Source organism: Rhinichthys klamathensis, unplaced genomic scaffold, assembly GCF_029890125.1.
Source record: "Rhinichthys klamathensis goyatoka isolate OS25496 unplaced genomic scaffold, OSU_Roscu_1.1 h1tg000236l_1, whole genome shotgun sequence".
In the NCBI taxonomy this organism is placed as follows: Eukaryota; Metazoa; Chordata; class Actinopteri; order Cypriniformes; family Leuciscidae; genus Rhinichthys; species Rhinichthys klamathensis.
The window spans coordinates 3,275,001-3,290,067 of NW_026606759.1; the positions used below are offsets into that span (position 1 = coordinate 3,275,001).

The 15,067-nt window shown below is 39.9% G+C and overlaps 14 non-coding genes across 14 annotated transcripts in view; all 14 read left to right on the plus strand.

The window, feature by feature from the left end:
• LOC130100043 (5S ribosomal RNA) overlaps nt 1–11 on the plus strand; it is a 119-nt gene extending 108 nt beyond the window's left edge. Inside the window, exon 1 of the ribosomal RNA XR_008808687.1 lies at nt 1–11. This exon is cut by the window's left edge and continues 108 nt beyond it. This is a non-coding gene — a ribosomal RNA (5S ribosomal RNA).
• A 61-nt stretch (nt 12–72) lies between these two features.
• LOC130100002 (5S ribosomal RNA) lies at nt 73–191 on the plus strand. The gene has a single exon (XR_008808648.1). It is a non-coding gene; the product is annotated as a 5S ribosomal RNA (ribosomal RNA).
• A 171-nt stretch (nt 192–362) lies between these two features.
• On the plus strand, nt 363–481 carry LOC130100107 (5S ribosomal RNA). Its single transcript, XR_008808749.1, has one exon. It is a non-coding gene; the product is annotated as a 5S ribosomal RNA (ribosomal RNA).
• Nucleotides 482–542: 61 nt separating this feature from the next.
• Nucleotides 543–661, plus strand: LOC130100014 (5S ribosomal RNA). The gene has a single exon (XR_008808659.1). It is a non-coding gene; the product is annotated as a 5S ribosomal RNA (ribosomal RNA).
• A 6,307-nt stretch (nt 662–6,968) lies between these two features.
• Nucleotides 6,969–7,087, plus strand: LOC130100025 (5S ribosomal RNA). Its single transcript, XR_008808670.1, has one exon. It is a non-coding gene; the product is annotated as a 5S ribosomal RNA (ribosomal RNA).
• A 61-nt stretch (nt 7,088–7,148) lies between these two features.
• Nucleotides 7,149–7,267, plus strand: LOC130100037 (5S ribosomal RNA). The gene has a single exon (XR_008808681.1). It is a non-coding gene; the product is annotated as a 5S ribosomal RNA (ribosomal RNA).
• Nucleotides 7,268–7,328: 61 nt separating this feature from the next.
• On the plus strand, nt 7,329–7,447 carry LOC130100050 (5S ribosomal RNA). The gene has a single exon (XR_008808693.1). It is a non-coding gene; the product is annotated as a 5S ribosomal RNA (ribosomal RNA).
• A 61-nt stretch (nt 7,448–7,508) lies between these two features.
• On the plus strand, nt 7,509–7,627 carry LOC130100062 (5S ribosomal RNA). Its single transcript, XR_008808705.1, has one exon. It is a non-coding gene; the product is annotated as a 5S ribosomal RNA (ribosomal RNA).
• A 61-nt stretch (nt 7,628–7,688) lies between these two features.
• On the plus strand, nt 7,689–7,807 carry LOC130100073 (5S ribosomal RNA). The gene has a single exon (XR_008808716.1). It is a non-coding gene; the product is annotated as a 5S ribosomal RNA (ribosomal RNA).
• Nucleotides 7,808–7,868: 61 nt separating this feature from the next.
• LOC130100128 (5S ribosomal RNA) lies at nt 7,869–7,987 on the plus strand. The gene has a single exon (XR_008808769.1). It is a non-coding gene; the product is annotated as a 5S ribosomal RNA (ribosomal RNA).
• Nucleotides 7,988–8,048: 61 nt separating this feature from the next.
• On the plus strand, nt 8,049–8,167 carry LOC130100085 (5S ribosomal RNA). Its single transcript, XR_008808728.1, has one exon. It is a non-coding gene; the product is annotated as a 5S ribosomal RNA (ribosomal RNA).
• Nucleotides 8,168–8,228: 61 nt separating this feature from the next.
• LOC130100096 (5S ribosomal RNA) lies at nt 8,229–8,347 on the plus strand. Its single transcript, XR_008808739.1, has one exon. It is a non-coding gene; the product is annotated as a 5S ribosomal RNA (ribosomal RNA).
• A 164-nt stretch (nt 8,348–8,511) lies between these two features.
• Nucleotides 8,512–8,630, plus strand: LOC130100108 (5S ribosomal RNA). The gene has a single exon (XR_008808750.1). It is a non-coding gene; the product is annotated as a 5S ribosomal RNA (ribosomal RNA).
• A 61-nt stretch (nt 8,631–8,691) lies between these two features.
• Nucleotides 8,692–8,810, plus strand: LOC130100120 (5S ribosomal RNA). The gene has a single exon (XR_008808761.1). It is a non-coding gene; the product is annotated as a 5S ribosomal RNA (ribosomal RNA).
• The last annotated feature ends 6,257 nt before the right edge of the window (nt 8,811–15,067 follow it).

A 15,067-nucleotide genomic window follows, 5' to 3' on the forward strand; every position in this document is an offset into this window, starting at 1 on the left:
TGCTGTAAGCTTTATTGTTTACTTCACTAATGTTCTAACCTTTCAAATAGCCCGATTTTGGCAGCAGATTTCGCTTACGGCCATACCACTTTGAGCACGCCCGATCTCGTCTGATCTCGGAAGCTAAGCAAGGTCGGGCCTGGTTAGTACTTGGATGGGAGACCGCCTGGGAATACCAGGTGCTGTAAGCTTTATTGTTTAAAAAAAAAAAAAAAAAAAGAGTCAATGAGCTTTTCAAATAGGCGGAAATAGTCTCTTTGTTTCTTCAAAAAGCCTGAAATAGTCTCTCTGAGTTTCTTCAGAAACCCTGAAAGAGTCTCTTAAATTTTTCTTCAAAAAGCCCGATTTTGGCAGCAGATTTCGCTTACGGCCATATCACTTTGAGCACGCCCGATCTCGTCTGATCTCGGAAGCTAAGCAAGGTCGGGCCTGGTTAGTACTTGGATGGGAGACCGCCTGGGAATACCAGGTGCTGTAAGCTTTATTGTTTACTTCACTAATGTTCTAACCTTTCAAATAGCCAGATTTTGGCAGCAGATTTCGCTTACGGCCATACCACTTTGAGCACGCCCGATCTCGTCTGATCTCGGAAGCTAAGCAAGGTCGGGCCTGGTTAGTACTTGGATGGGAGACCGCCTGGGAATACCAGGTGCTGTAAGCTTTATTGTTTACTTCACTAATGTTCTAACCTTTCAAATAGCCAGATTTTGGCAGCAGATTTCGCTTACGGCCATACCACCTTGGTAGCGCTAGCGAGCTGAACAGGAAGTCAGTAGATTCCGTGCAGGAAAGTCCGGAAAGTTTGTTTGGAGAAATCCTTTCTTTTATTTAAATTTTTTTTCTGATTTGGGACTGGAATATAATTTAAGAAATTTATAAGTTGGTGTGGGGTTTCTCCCCAAACAGCACGCTGCTGTTTGGGGTGATTCTGGTGGTGGAGTTACACGCGAGGAGCTACGGGCAAAATGGAGGCAAACAAAGAGAAGGACAAGGGGCCGGTGAGGAGAATGGAAGATGGAAACAAAGAAACAGGTCGAAGTTATGAGAAGAAACTAACAGTGATGGTAGAGATTGTTGGAAATGAAAGAATTACGATGATGGAATTATTGCGGAAAGTAAAAGAAGAGTGTGGTGAAGTCATTGGTTGCAGATATAAAAATCCCAAGGAGTACGAATTGACCATGAAGGAGGAGAAAGGAAAGAAGAAGTTGCTTGATGGAATAAAAATCCGAAGTGGGAGCATACTGGCAAAGGAGATAAATAACTGTGAGACTGTGGTTTCTTTTTTGAACCTACCCACGTACATCACGGACGAGGAGATAATAAAGAAGCTGACTGGGGAGTTACACCAGCGTCGACACTTAAAAGGAGGATGTGGCCAGGGACTGGAATTGCTGATGGGACGAGGTTCCTGAAAGTCAAGTTTACGGAGAAGGTAAAATCGCTTCCGTACTCGACAAAATTTGAAACAGTGGGTGGAACAGAGCACTTTCGAGTATTGCACGACAGGCAAGTAAAGGTGTGTCGCCTGTGCATACAGCCAGGACACATTGTCAAAGAGTGTCCGAATTTCAGGTGCTATAAGTGCGGTGGACAAGGGCATTATGCACGGGAGTGCAACGAAGGGAACTGCACTGTGTGCTGGAAGAAGAACGACCTGTGTGTGTGTAACAGTGAAGAAGATGACGACAGAGAGGAGGCTGGAGACTCTATTGACCTGTATGGCGAAGTGGGAGAGACCCAAATATCAAGTGGTGAGGATGGAGGTGAGGAGTGGAGCGAGCTGGAAGGCATTCTGGAAGCAGGAGGATCTGAAAAAAGTAGCGGAGAGCGGAATAACGCAAGAGCTGGGATGGATAACGAAATCTCAACCAGCGGTGGTGGGAGAGACAAGAAGGATGAGAGCAAAAGTCAACATGAAAGAGGATTGAGAAAAGAAGGAGCGTCGGCGGGAGTACAAGGTGGAAAAGGAGAAGGAGAAGGGGAAGAAGAGATGATTGTACAGGAGGCTATCTTGGTGGACATAATGGACTCAACAGGGACAAAAGAAACTGTCTCAAATGTGCTTAAGAGGAAAAAAGGGGAAGGTGGAGAAGGCAACGCAAAAAAGTAAGACGTTAATCTAATCAAGAGACATGTTTATGTTTATGTTATTATTTTCTATTATTTTCATAATGAGTGAAGTATTAAGCATTGCATGCTTGAACTGTAATGGTTTGAGGGATATGGACAAGTTTAAACAAGTGATGAGTGTTGTGAATGCACAAGTAGTATGTCTGCAAGAGACGCACTGGACAGATGATATAATGGGCGATATAAAGAGGATTTGGGACAAAGAAATATATGTTAATCATGGCACACAAAAAGCCCGTGGAGTAGCGGTGTTGATTAGAGAAGGGTGGATGTGCAATATAAAACAAATACAAAATGATGGTGAGGGGAGGGTATTAGGGATTGATTTTACACTTCAAAATGATAAATTTAGACTAGTTAACGTGTATGCTCCAAATGTGGAAACGGAAAGAAAAGAGGTTTTTATGATGTTGAAGCCTTTATGTATTGAGAAGTGTATAATGGTGGGTGATTTTAATGTGAAATGTACTAGATTAGACATGGCTAAAAATATGGTGTTTAAAGAAGATACTTCTAGGAAATGTTTAAAAGGTTTAATGCAGAGTAAAGATATGGTAGATGCCTGGAGGGAGGAAAACCCTTTTAAGAGAGAATTTTCAAGGAGGCAAATGGTGATGGGTGAATTAAAGCAAAGTAGAATAGATCTATGTCTGGTTAAAAGGGACATTTTACAAAATATAAAGAGTGTATGTTATAATTTTAAAGGTATAAGTGACCATGCAGTAATGACAGTCAAATTAGGGGGAAACTCAAAAATAAAAGGTGGGGGTACGTGGTGTTTAAATTCTGCCTTATTGAGGGAAGATGCGTACAGAAGAAGAATAGAGAAATGTATTAAGGATGAAATGGAAAACTACTTATACGAAGAAAATATATGTAAATGGTGGGGTATATTAAAAAAGGAAATAAAAAGAGTAAGTATTAGATACTCTAAACAGAGGAATTACATGAGAAAATGCAAACTAGGCAATATGTATAGGTTATTGGAGGAAGAAGCCGGGAAAATTGAAAATAATCCTGAATATACAAAGGAACATTATTGTCAGATAAAAGCAGAAATTGAGGTGTGTGAAAAAGAAAAATGTGAAGGTGCAAAAATAAGAAGTAGGGCACAATATGTTTTAGAAGGAGAGAGATGTACAAAATATTTTATGAATTTAGAGAAGAAAAAACAGGGGAGAAAGTTCATTACGGAGTTGGAAAATGGAGAAGGGGGGAAAGTTACGGATTATGTAGAAATAATAGAAAGGGTAGAAGAGTTTTATAGTAATTTATTTAAGAAAGGGAATGTAAAACAAGATGATATAGATAAGGTATTAGATCATGTAAATATAAGTCTTAAGGATGGGGATAGGGAGTTGTGTGAGGGAGACATAACTCTAGAAGAGGTAGAAGAGGCAATCAGACAGACAAAGCCAAATAAAAGCCCAGGAGCGGATGGTTTAACACATGAATTTTATCAAACTTTTATGAAAATTTTGGCACCGATATTGTTGAGAATGTATACGGAGATGGAGGACAAAAAAGAAGTGCCAAAATCTATGTGTACAGGGATGATAACGATTCTTTATAAAAATAAAGGGAGTCCGCTCAAATTAGAAAATTATAGGCCTCTAAGTCTTTTAAACACAGAGTATAAAATTTTAACAAAGATTTTAGCAAACAGACTAAAGAAAGTAATAGGGACCATAATAGCACCAAATCAGGCCTATAGCATCCCAGGAAGGGATATAACCGACACAGTTTGCACAGTAAGGGATGTTGTGTGCAGGATGGGGGAGGATGGGGAAGGTGGAATAATTTTATGTGTAGATCTAAACAAGGCATTCGATAGAGTGGAACACGACTTTTTAGAACAAACAATGAGGAGATTTGGGTTCGGGAATAGAATGCTGGGATGGATAAGTCTGTTATACAGTAAAGCCCAAAGTTGTGTGAAGGTAAATGGAGTTTTAACAGACCCTTTTCCGCTCGAGAGATCAGTGAGACAAGGATGTCCGATGTCTGCATTGCTATACTCAATCTCGGTTGAACCGTTAGCGATAATGGTACGAGCAGATAAAAAGATAAGGGGCATTAAAATTCCAAACAGTTGTGAGAGTGTGATACACCAATATGCGGATGACACGACATTTACGATTAGGGATGTAGAGAGTATAAAAAAGATAATGGGGCACATAGAAATATATGGGAAAGCGTCAGGAGCAAAAATAAATGTAGAAAAGTCTGAAATAATGAGCATAGGAGGGGTAGACTTAAGAGGGTTTGATATACCTTTTAAAACTACATTGGGTTATGTTAATATTTTAGGTGTGCAGATTGGAGAAAATGCTAAGAATGCAAGGGATGCCACATGGACAGGGGTTTTAAATAAAATTAAACAAGAACTCCAATTTTGGAAATTAAGGGAAGTTATGTTAAGAGGGAAAGTCATGCTGGTGAACTCTTTATTGCTTTCCAAATGTAACTATATTTTAGGTGCAGTTGATTTGCCACAATGGGTAATGAATGAGGTGACTGAAATAACGAATGATTTTATGTGGGGAGGGAAGGGAGTGAAAATAGCAAGGAAAACATTAATCGCGAGCAAAAAAGAAGGAGGATTAGAATTGATTGATTTAGAAGTTAAAAAGAAGGCAATAAGGGTGAAAGTGGTGAAAAAGTATTTATGTGGGAAAGAGGAGTATGGATGGAAGGGTTATATGAAGGAGGTGTTGGACAAATGTAGTGGGTGTGGGGAAGATTTTACAGAAGCACCATAGAGAGCATCTTGACCAGCTGTATCTCAGTGTGGTGTGGAGGCTGTAGGGCCTCTGACTGGAAGGATGTAAGAAGGGTGGTGAAGACAGCGGAGAGAATCATCGGCACCTCTCTTCCCTCCATTCAGGACATTGCAGTGTCTCTCGGGCCAGGAAAATTTGCGGGGACCCCTCTCACCCCCAGTACGGTCTGTTTAGTCCGCTGGCCTCCAGAAAGAGGTTTCGCAGCATTCGGTGTCGGACCTCCAGGTTTTACAACAGCTTTGTACCCCAAGCCATCAGACTGTTAAATACTAATAAATAATCCATAGTACTGCTGGTTTTATACTTGACTACTGTCAAATATTGAGTTAGATGTTTAGAGGGCTAAATTATTTATACTCTGCTATTTATATATTTATTATAAACTGTTTGTACAAATTTTTGGGATGAACATTTACACTGTAAAATTGAAACTGTAAGAAATTTGTGGCCTATGCAAACGAAATTTCGTTCTGTATGCACTTGTTGTATTCTGAATGACAATAAAGTCTGTCAAGTCAAGTCAAGTCAAGAAGGGCTTTTTATGGTACTAAAAAAGCCAATGTATGATAAAGTGCCGCTGTTTTACCAGGAAGTGCTTAGTGCATGGGCAGAAGTTTTAGGAAATGTAAAATTTGAATGTGAGAATATAAATCAAGTTTTAAATCAGCCAATTTTTTTAAATCCAAGAATTAAAATGAAAGAGAGAATGTTTTATGACAAGTTGTATATAAAAGCAGGAGTGAGACAAGTAAAAGATCTAGCATACGAGTACGTAAGAGGGTTTTTACCTAATAGAGCTATATATGATTGTGTTGTGGGATGGAATGATGATATTGAAATGTCAAAAGTGGACTCGATGTGTGAAAACATCAAAATGAGCTTGCCCAGAGCCTGGACAAAGAGAATTGAAAACGAAACTGTTAAACCTGGGGAGTGGGGATTGCCAGTTTTGTATTTTGATGGAGGTGATGGGGAAAAATTACTGGAAGGAGTGTCCACTAATATGATGTATAAGTTCATGTTGAAAAAGGAGATAAAAGTACCAGCATCAGAAATTGTGTGGCAGAAGGTGTTCCCTGGTTTAAATGTCAAAGAAATTTGGAAGAATCTGTGTGTGAAATACAATGGACTTGAGTGTGAAAACTTGGACTTTAAGTTAAGACACAACAGAATTTACACGAAAGTGGTACTTCACCAGATAAATAGGAACATAAGTAGGGATTGTGATGTGTGTAAATCTGCTCCAGAGACACTGATGCATATATTTTTAGAGTGCAGAGAACTTGAGGACTTCCATGGAAAGTTAAAAGAAATATTAAAGGAGAACTGGGGGAAAAATGTTGGGCAAGATGAGTGGAAAACACTGTTTTTATTTGGAGATTCTGTGGGTAATAAAGATAAGAAAGTTAATCTTTGTAACTACATATTGAGCCATGCAAGATACGCAGTATGGGCAAGGAGGAACTTAGCGTTTAATGAAGGGAAAAATGTGGAAATATGTACAATGTTCAAACAGGTGCTGAGGAAAAATGCTTACCTGATGTGGAAGTATGTGGAGGAGGATGTTTTTGAAGAGTATTTTTTAAAGGATTGTGACCTGATAAATGTGGATGATGGAAAGAAAATGAACATCAACTTTTGAGCAATTACCAGTGTATTCAATGTAACATGCTAATTGTTGTAATGATGTATTTTCTTTGTGAAATGTAAAATTATTTTGATATTTTTGATAATAAAAAAGAAAAAAAGAAAAAAAGCACGCCCGATCTCGTCTGATAAAAAAAAAAAAAAGCACGCGCGATCTCGTCTGATCTCGGAAGCTAAGCAAGGTCGGGCCTGGTTAGTACTTGGATGGGAGACCGCCTGGGAATACCAGGTGCTGTAAGCTTTATTGTTTAAAAAAAAAAAAGAGTCAATGAGCTTTTCAAATAGGCGGAAATAGTCTCTTTGTTTCTTCAAAAAGCCTGAAATAGTCTCTCTGAGTTTCTTCAGAAACCCTGAAAGAGTCTCTTAAATTTTTCTTCAAAAAGCCCGATTTTGGCAGCAGATTTCGCTTACGGCCATACCACTTTGAGCACGCCCGATCTCGTCTGATCTCGGAAGCTAAGCAAGGTCGGGCCTGGTTAGTACTTGGATGGGAGACCGCCTGGGAATACCAGGTGCTGTAAGCTTTATTGTTTACTTCACTAATGTTCTAACCTTTCAAATAGCCCGATTTTGGCAGCAGATTTCGCTTACGGCCATACCACTTTGAGCACGCCCGATCTCGTCTGATCTCGGAAGCTAAGCAAGGTCGGGCCTGGTTAGTACTTGGATGGGAGACCGCCTGGGAATACCAGGTGCTGTAAGCTTTATTGTTTACTTCACTAATGTTCTAACCTTTCAAATAGCCAGATTTTGGCAGCAGATTTCGCTTACGGCCATACCACTTTGAGCACGCCCGATCTCGTCTGATCTCGGAAGCTAAGCAAGGTCGGGCCTGGTTAGTACTTGGATGGGAGACCGCCTGGGAATACCAGGTGCTGTAAGCTTTATTGTTTACTTCACTAATGTTCTAACCTTTCAAATAGCCAGATTTTGGCAGCAGATTTCGCTTACGGCCATACCACTTTGAGCACGCCCGATCTCGTCTGATCTCGGAAGCTAAGCAAGGTCGGGCCTGGTTAGTACTTGGATGGGAGACCGCCTGGGAATACCAGGTGCTGTAAGCTTTATTGTTTACTTCACTAATGTTCTAACCTTTCAAATAGCCCGATTTTGGCAGCAGATTTCGCTTACGGCCATACCACTTTGAGCACGCCCGATCTCGTCTGATCTCGGAAGCTAAGCAAGGTCGGGCCTGGTTAGTACTTGGATGGGAGACCGCCTGGGAATACCAGGTGCTGTAAGCTTTATTGTTTACTTCACTAATGTTCTAACCTTTCAAATAGCCCGATTTTGGCAGCAGATTTCGCTTACGGCCATACCACTTTGAGCACGCCCGATCTCGTCTGATCTCGGAAGCTAAGCAAGGTCAGGCCTGGTTAGTACTTGGATGGGAGACCGCCTGGGAATACCAGGTGCTGTAAGCTTTATTGTTTACTTCACTAATGTTCTAACCTTTCAAATAGCCCGATTTTGGCAGCAGATTTCGCTTACGGCCATACCACTTTGAGCACGCCCGATCTCGTCTGATCTCGGAAGCTAAGCAAGGTCGGGCCTGGTTAGTACTTGGATGGGAGACCGCCTGGGAATACCAGGTGCTGTAAGCTTTATTGTTTACTTCACTAATGTTCTAACCTTTCAAATAGCCCGATTTTGGCAGCAGATTTCGCTTACGGCCATACCACTTTGAGCACGCCCGATCTCGTCTGATCTCGGAAGCTAAGCAAGGTCGGGCCTGGTTAGTACTTGGATGGGAGACCGCCTGGGAATACCAGGTGCTGTAAGCTTTATTGTTTAAAAAAAAAAAAGAGTCAATGAGCTTTTCAAATAGGCGGAAATAGTCTCTTTGTTTCTTCAAAAAGCCTGAAATAGTCTCTCTGAGTTTCTTCAGAAACCCTGAAAGAGTCTCTTAAATTTTTCTTCAAAAAGCCCGATTTTGGCAGCAGATTTCGCTTACGGCCATACCACTTTGAGCACGCCCGATCTCGTCTGATCTCGGAAGCTAAGCAAGGTCGGGCCTGGTTAGTACTTGGATGGGAGACCGCCTGGGAATACCAGGTGCTGTAAGCTTTATTGTTTACTTCACTAATGTTCTAACCTTTCAAATAGCCAGATTTTGGCAGCAGATTTCGCTTACGGCCATACCACTTTGAGCACGCCCGATCTCGTCTGATCTCGGAAGCTAAGCAAGGTCGGGCCTGGTTAGTACTTGGATGGGAGACCGCCTGGGAATACCAGGTGCTGTAAGCTTTATTGTTTACTTCACTAATGTTCTAACCTTTCAAATAGCCAGATTTTGGCAGCAGATTTCGCTTACGGCCATACCACCTTGGTAGCGCTAGCGAGCTGAACAGGAAGTCAGTAGATTCCGTGCAGGAAAGTCCGGAAAGTTTGTTTGGAGAAATCCTTTCTTTTATTTAATTTTTTTTTCTGATTTGGGACTGGAATATAATTTAAGAAATTTATAAGTTGGTGTGGGGTTTCTCCCCAAACAGCACGCTGCTGTTTGGGGTGATTCTGGTGGTGGAGTTACACGCGAGGAGCTACGGGCAAAATGGAGGCAAACAAAGAGAAGGACAAGGGGCCGGTGAGGAGAATGGAAGATGGAAACAAAGAAACAGGTCGAAGTTATGAGAAGAAACTAACAGTGATGGTAGAGATTGTTGGAAATGAAAGAATTACGATGATGGAATTATTGCGGAAAGTAAAAGAAGAGTGTGGTGAAGTCATTGGTTGCAGATATAAAAATCCCAAGGAGTACGAATTGACCATGAAGGAGGAGAAAGGAAAGAAGAAGTTGCTTGATGGAATAAAAATCCGAAGTGGGAGCATACTGGCAAAGGAGATAAATAACTGTGAGACTGTGGTTTCTTTTTTGAACCTACCCACGTACATCACGGACGAGGAGATAATAAAGAAGCTAATAGACTGGGGAGTTACACCAGCGTCGACACTTAAAAGGAGGATGTGGCCAGGGACTGGAATTGCTGATGGGACGAGGTTCCTGAAAGTCAAGTTTACGGAGAAGGTAAAATCGCTTCCGTACTCGACAAAATTTGAAACAGTGGGTGGAACAGAGCACTTTCGAGTATTGCACGACAGGCAAGTAAAGGTGTGTCGCCTGTGCATACAGCCAGGACACATTGTCAAAGAGTGTCCAAATTTCAGGTGCTATAAGTGCGGTGGACAAGGGCATTATGCACGGGAGTGCAACGAAGGGAACTGCACTGTGTGCTGGAAGAAGAACGACCTGTGTGTGTGTAACAGTGAAGAAGATGACGACAGAGAGGAGGCTGGAGACTCTATTGACCTGTATGGCGAAGTGGGAGAGACCCAAATATCAAGTGGTGAGGATGGAGGTGAGGAGTGGAGCGAGCTGGAAGGCATTCTGGAAGCAGGAGGATCTGAAAAAAGTAGCGGAGAGCGGAATAACGCAAGAGCTGGGATGGATAACGAAATCTCAACCAGCGGTGGTGGGAGAGACAAGAAGGATGAGAGCAAAAGTCAACATGAAAGAGGATTGAGAAAAGAAGGAGCGTCGGCGGGAGTACAAGGTGGAAAAGGAGAAGGAGAAGGGGAAGAAGAGATGATTGTACAGGAGGCTATCTTGGTGGACATAATGGACTCAACAGGGACAAAAGAAACTGTCTCAAATGTGCTTAAGAGGAAAAAAGGGGAAGGTGGAGAAGGCAACGCAAAAAAGTAAGACGTTAATCTAATCAAGAGACATGTTTATGTTTATGTTATTATTTTCTATTATTTTCATAATGAGTGAAGTATTAAGCATTGCATGCTTGAACTGTAATGGTTTGAGGGATATGGACAAGTTTAAACAAGTGATGAGTGTTGTGAATGCACAAGTAGTATGTCTGCAAGAGACGCACTGGACAGATGATATAATGGGCGATATAAAGAGGATTTGGGACAAAGAAATATATGTTAATCATGGCACACAAAAAGCCCGTGGAGTAGCGGTGTTGATTAGAGAAGGGTGGATGTGCAATATAAAACAAATACAAAATGATGGTGAGGGGAGGGTATTAGGGATTGATTTTACACTTCAAAATGATAAATTTAGACTAGTTAACGTGTATGCTCCAAATGTGGAAACGGAAAGAAAAGAGGTTTTTATGATGTTGAAGCCTTTATGTATTGAGAAGTGTATAATGGTGGGTGATTTTAATGTGAAATGTACTAGATTAGACATGGCTAAAAATATGGTGTTTAAAGAAGATACTTCTAGCAAATGTTTAAAAGGTTTAATGCAGAGTAAAGATATGGTAGATGCCTGGAGGGAGGAAAACCCTTTTAAGAGAGAATTTTCAAGGAGGCAAATGGTGATGGGTGAATTAAAGCAAAGTAGAATAGATCTATGTCTGGTTAAAAGGGACATTTTACAAAATATAAAGAGTGTATGTTATAATTTTAAAGGTATAAGTGACCATGCAGTAATGACAGTCAAATTAGGGGGAAACTCAAAAATAAAAGGTGGGGGTACGTGGTGTTTAAATTCTGCCTTATTGAGGGAAGATGCGTACAGAAGAAGAATAGAGAAATGTATTAAGGATGAAATGGAAAACTACTTATACGAAGAAAATATATGTAAATGGTGGGGTATATTAAAAAAGGAAATAAAAAGAGTAAGTATTAGATACTCTAAACAGAGGAATTACATGAGAAAATGCAAACTAGGCAATATGTATAGGTTATTGGAGGAAGAAGCCGGGAAAATTGAAAATAATCCTGAATATACAAAGGAACATTATTGTCAGATAAAAGCAGAAATTGAGGTGTGTGAAAAAGAAAAATGTGAAGGTGCAAAAATAAGAAGTAGGGCACAATATGTTTTAGAAGGAGAGAGATGTACAAAATATTTTATGAATTTAGAGAAGAAAAAACAGGGGAGAAAGTTCATTACGGAGTTGGAAAATGGAGAAGGGGGGAAAGTTACGGATTATGTAGAAATAATAGAAAGGGTAGAAGAGTTTTATAGTAATTTATTTAAGAAAGGGAATGTAAAACAAGATGATATAGATAAGGTATTAGATCATGTAAATATAAGTCTTAAGGATGGGGATAGGGAGTTGTGTGAGGGAGACATAACTCTAGAAGAGGTAGAAGAGGCAATCAGACAGACAAAGCCAAATAAAAGCCCAGGAGCGGATGGTTTAACACATGAATTTTATCAAACTTTTATGAAAATTTTGGCACCGATATTGTTGAGAATGTATACGGAAATGGAGGACAAAAAAGAAGTGCCAAAATCTATGTGTACAGGGATGATAACGATTCTTTATAAAAATAAAGGGAGTCCGCTCAAATTAGAAAATTATAGGCCTCTAAGTCTTTTAAACACAGAGTATAAAATTTTAACAAAGATTTTAGCAAACAGACTAAAGAAAGTAATAGGGACCATAATAGCACCAAATCAGGCCTATAGCATCCCAGGAAGGGATATAACCGACACAGTTTGCACAGTAAGGGATGTTGTGTGCAGGATGGGGGAGGATGGGGAAGGTGGAATAATTTTATGTGTAGATCTAAACAAGGCATTCGATAGAGTGGAACACGACTTTTTAGAACAAACAATGAGGAGATTTGGGTTCGGGAATAGAATGCTGGGATGGATAAGTCTGTTATACAGTAAAGCCCAAAGTTGTGTGAAGGTAAATGGAGTTTTAACAGACCCTTTTCCGCTCGAGAGATCAGTGAGACAAGGATGTCCGATGTCTGCATTGCTATACTCAATCTCGGTTGAACCGTTAGCGATAATGGTACGAGCAGATAAAAAGATAAGGGGCATTAAAATTCCAAACAGTTGTGAGAGTGTGATACACCAATATGCGGATGACACGACATTTACGATTAGGGATGTAGAGAGTATAAAAAAGATAATGGGGCACATAGAAATATATGGGAAAGCGTCAGGAGCAAAAATAAATGTAGAAAAGTCTGAAATAATGAGCATAGGAGGGGTAGACTTAAGAGGGTTTGATATACCTTTTAAAACTACATTGGGTTATGTTAATATTTTAGGTGTGCAGATTGGAGAAAATGCTAAGAATGCAAGGGATGCCACATGGACAGGGGTTTTAAATAAAATTAAACAAGAACTCCAATTTTGGAAATTAAGGGAAGTTATGTTAAGAGGGAAAGTCATGCTGGTGAACTCTTTATTGCTTTCCAAATGTAACTATATTTTAGGTGCAGTTGATTTGCCACAATGGGTAATGAATGAGGTGACTGAAATAACGAATGATTTTATGTGGGGAGGGAAGGGAGTGAAAATAGCAAGGAAAACATTAATCGCGAGCAAAAAAGAAGGAGGATTAGAATTGATTGATTTAGAAGTTAAAAAGAAGGCAATAAGGGTGAAAGTGGTGAAAAAGTATTTATGTGGGAAAGAGGAGTATGGATGGAAGGGTTATATGAAGGAGGTGTTGGACAAATGTAGTGGGTGTGGGGAAGATTTTACAGAAGCACCATAGAGAGCATCTTGACCAGCTGTATCTCAGTGTGGTGTGGAGGCTGTAGGGCCTCTGACTGGAAGGATGTAAGAAGGGTGGTGAAGACAGCGGAGAGAATCATCGGCACCTCTCTTCCCTCCATTCAGGACATTGCAGTGTCTCTCGGGCCAGGAAAATTTGCGGGGACCCCTCTCACCCCCAGTACGGTCTGTTTAGTCCGCTGGCCTCCAGAAAGAGGTTTCGCAGCATTCGGTGTCGGACCTCCAGGTTTTACAACAGCTTTGTACCCCAAGCCATCAGACTGTTAAATACTAATAAATAATCCATAGTACTGCTGGTTTTATACTTGACTACTGTCAAATATTGAGTTAGATGTTTAGAGGGCTAAATTATTTATACTCTGCTATTTATATATTTATTATAAACTGTTTGTACAAATTTTTGGGATGAACATTTACACTGTAAAATTGAAACTGTAAGAAATTTGTGGCCTATGCAAACGAAATTTCGTTCTGTATGCACTTGTTGTATTCTGAATGACAATAAAGTCTGTCAAGTCAAGTCAAGTCAAGAAGGGCTTTTTATGGTACTAAAAAAGCCAATGTATGATAAAGTGCCGCTGTTTTACCAGGAAGTGCTTAGTGCATGGGCAGAAGTTTTAGGAAATGTAAAATTTGAATGTGAGAATATAAATCAAGTTTTAAATCAGCCAATTTTTTTAAATCCAAGAATTAAAATGAAAGAGAGAATGTTTTATGACAAGTTGTATATAAAAGCAGGAGTGAGACAAGTAAAAGATCTAGCATACGAGTACGTAAGAGGGTTTTTACCTAATAGAGCTATATATGATTGTGTTGTGGGATGGAATGATGATATTGAAATGTCAAAAGTGGACTCGATGTGTGAAAACATCAAAATGAGCTTGCCCAGAGCCTGGACAAAGAGAATTGAAAACGAAACTGTTAAACCTGGGGAGTGGGGATTGCCAGTTTTGTATTTTGATGGAGGTGATGGGGAAAAATTACTGGAAGGAGTGTCCACTAATATGATGTATAAGTTCATGTTGAAAAAGGAGATAAAAGTACCAGCATCAGAAATTGTGTGGCAGAAGGTGTTCCCTGGTTTAAATGTCAAAGAAATTTGGAAGAATCTGTGTGTGAAATACAATGGACTTGAGTGTGAAAACTTGGACTTTAAGTTAAGACACAACAGAATTTACACGAAAGTGGTACTTCACCAGATAAATAGGAACATAAGTAGGGATTGTGATGTGTGTAAATCTGCTCCAGAGACACTGATGCATATATTTTTAGAGTGCAGAGAACTTGAGGACTTCCATGGAAAGTTAAAAGAAATATTAAAGGAGAACTGGGGGAAAAATGTTGGGCAAGATGAGTGGAAAACACTGTTTTTATTTGGAGATTCTGTGGGTAATAAAGATAAGAAAGTTAATCTTTGTAACTACATATTGAGCCATGCAAGATACGCAGTATGGGCAAGGAGGAACTTAGCGTTTAATGAAGGGAAAAATGTGGAAATATGTACAATGTTCAAACAGGTGCTGAGGAAAAATGCTTACCTGATGTGGAAGTATGTGGAGGAGGATGTTTTTGAAGAGTATTTTTTAAAGGATTGTGACCTGATAAATGTGGATGATGGAAAGAAAATGAACATCAACTTTTGAGCAATTACCAGTGTATTCAATGTAACATGCTAATTGTTGTAATGATGTATTTTCTTTGTGAAATGTAAAATTATTTTGATATTTTTGATAATAAAAAAGAAAAAAAGAAAAAAAGCACGCCCGATCTCGTCTGATAAAAAAAAAAAAAAGCACGCGCGATCTCGTCTGATCTCGGAAGCTAAGCAAGGTCGGGCCTGGTTAGTACTTGGATGGGAGACCGCCTGGGAATACCAGGTGCTGTAAGCTTTATTGTTTAAAAAAAAAAAAAAAAAAAAAAGAGTCAATGAGCTTTTCAAATAGGCGGAAATAGTCTCTTTGTTTCTTCAAAAAGCCTGAAATAGTCTCTCTGAGTTTCT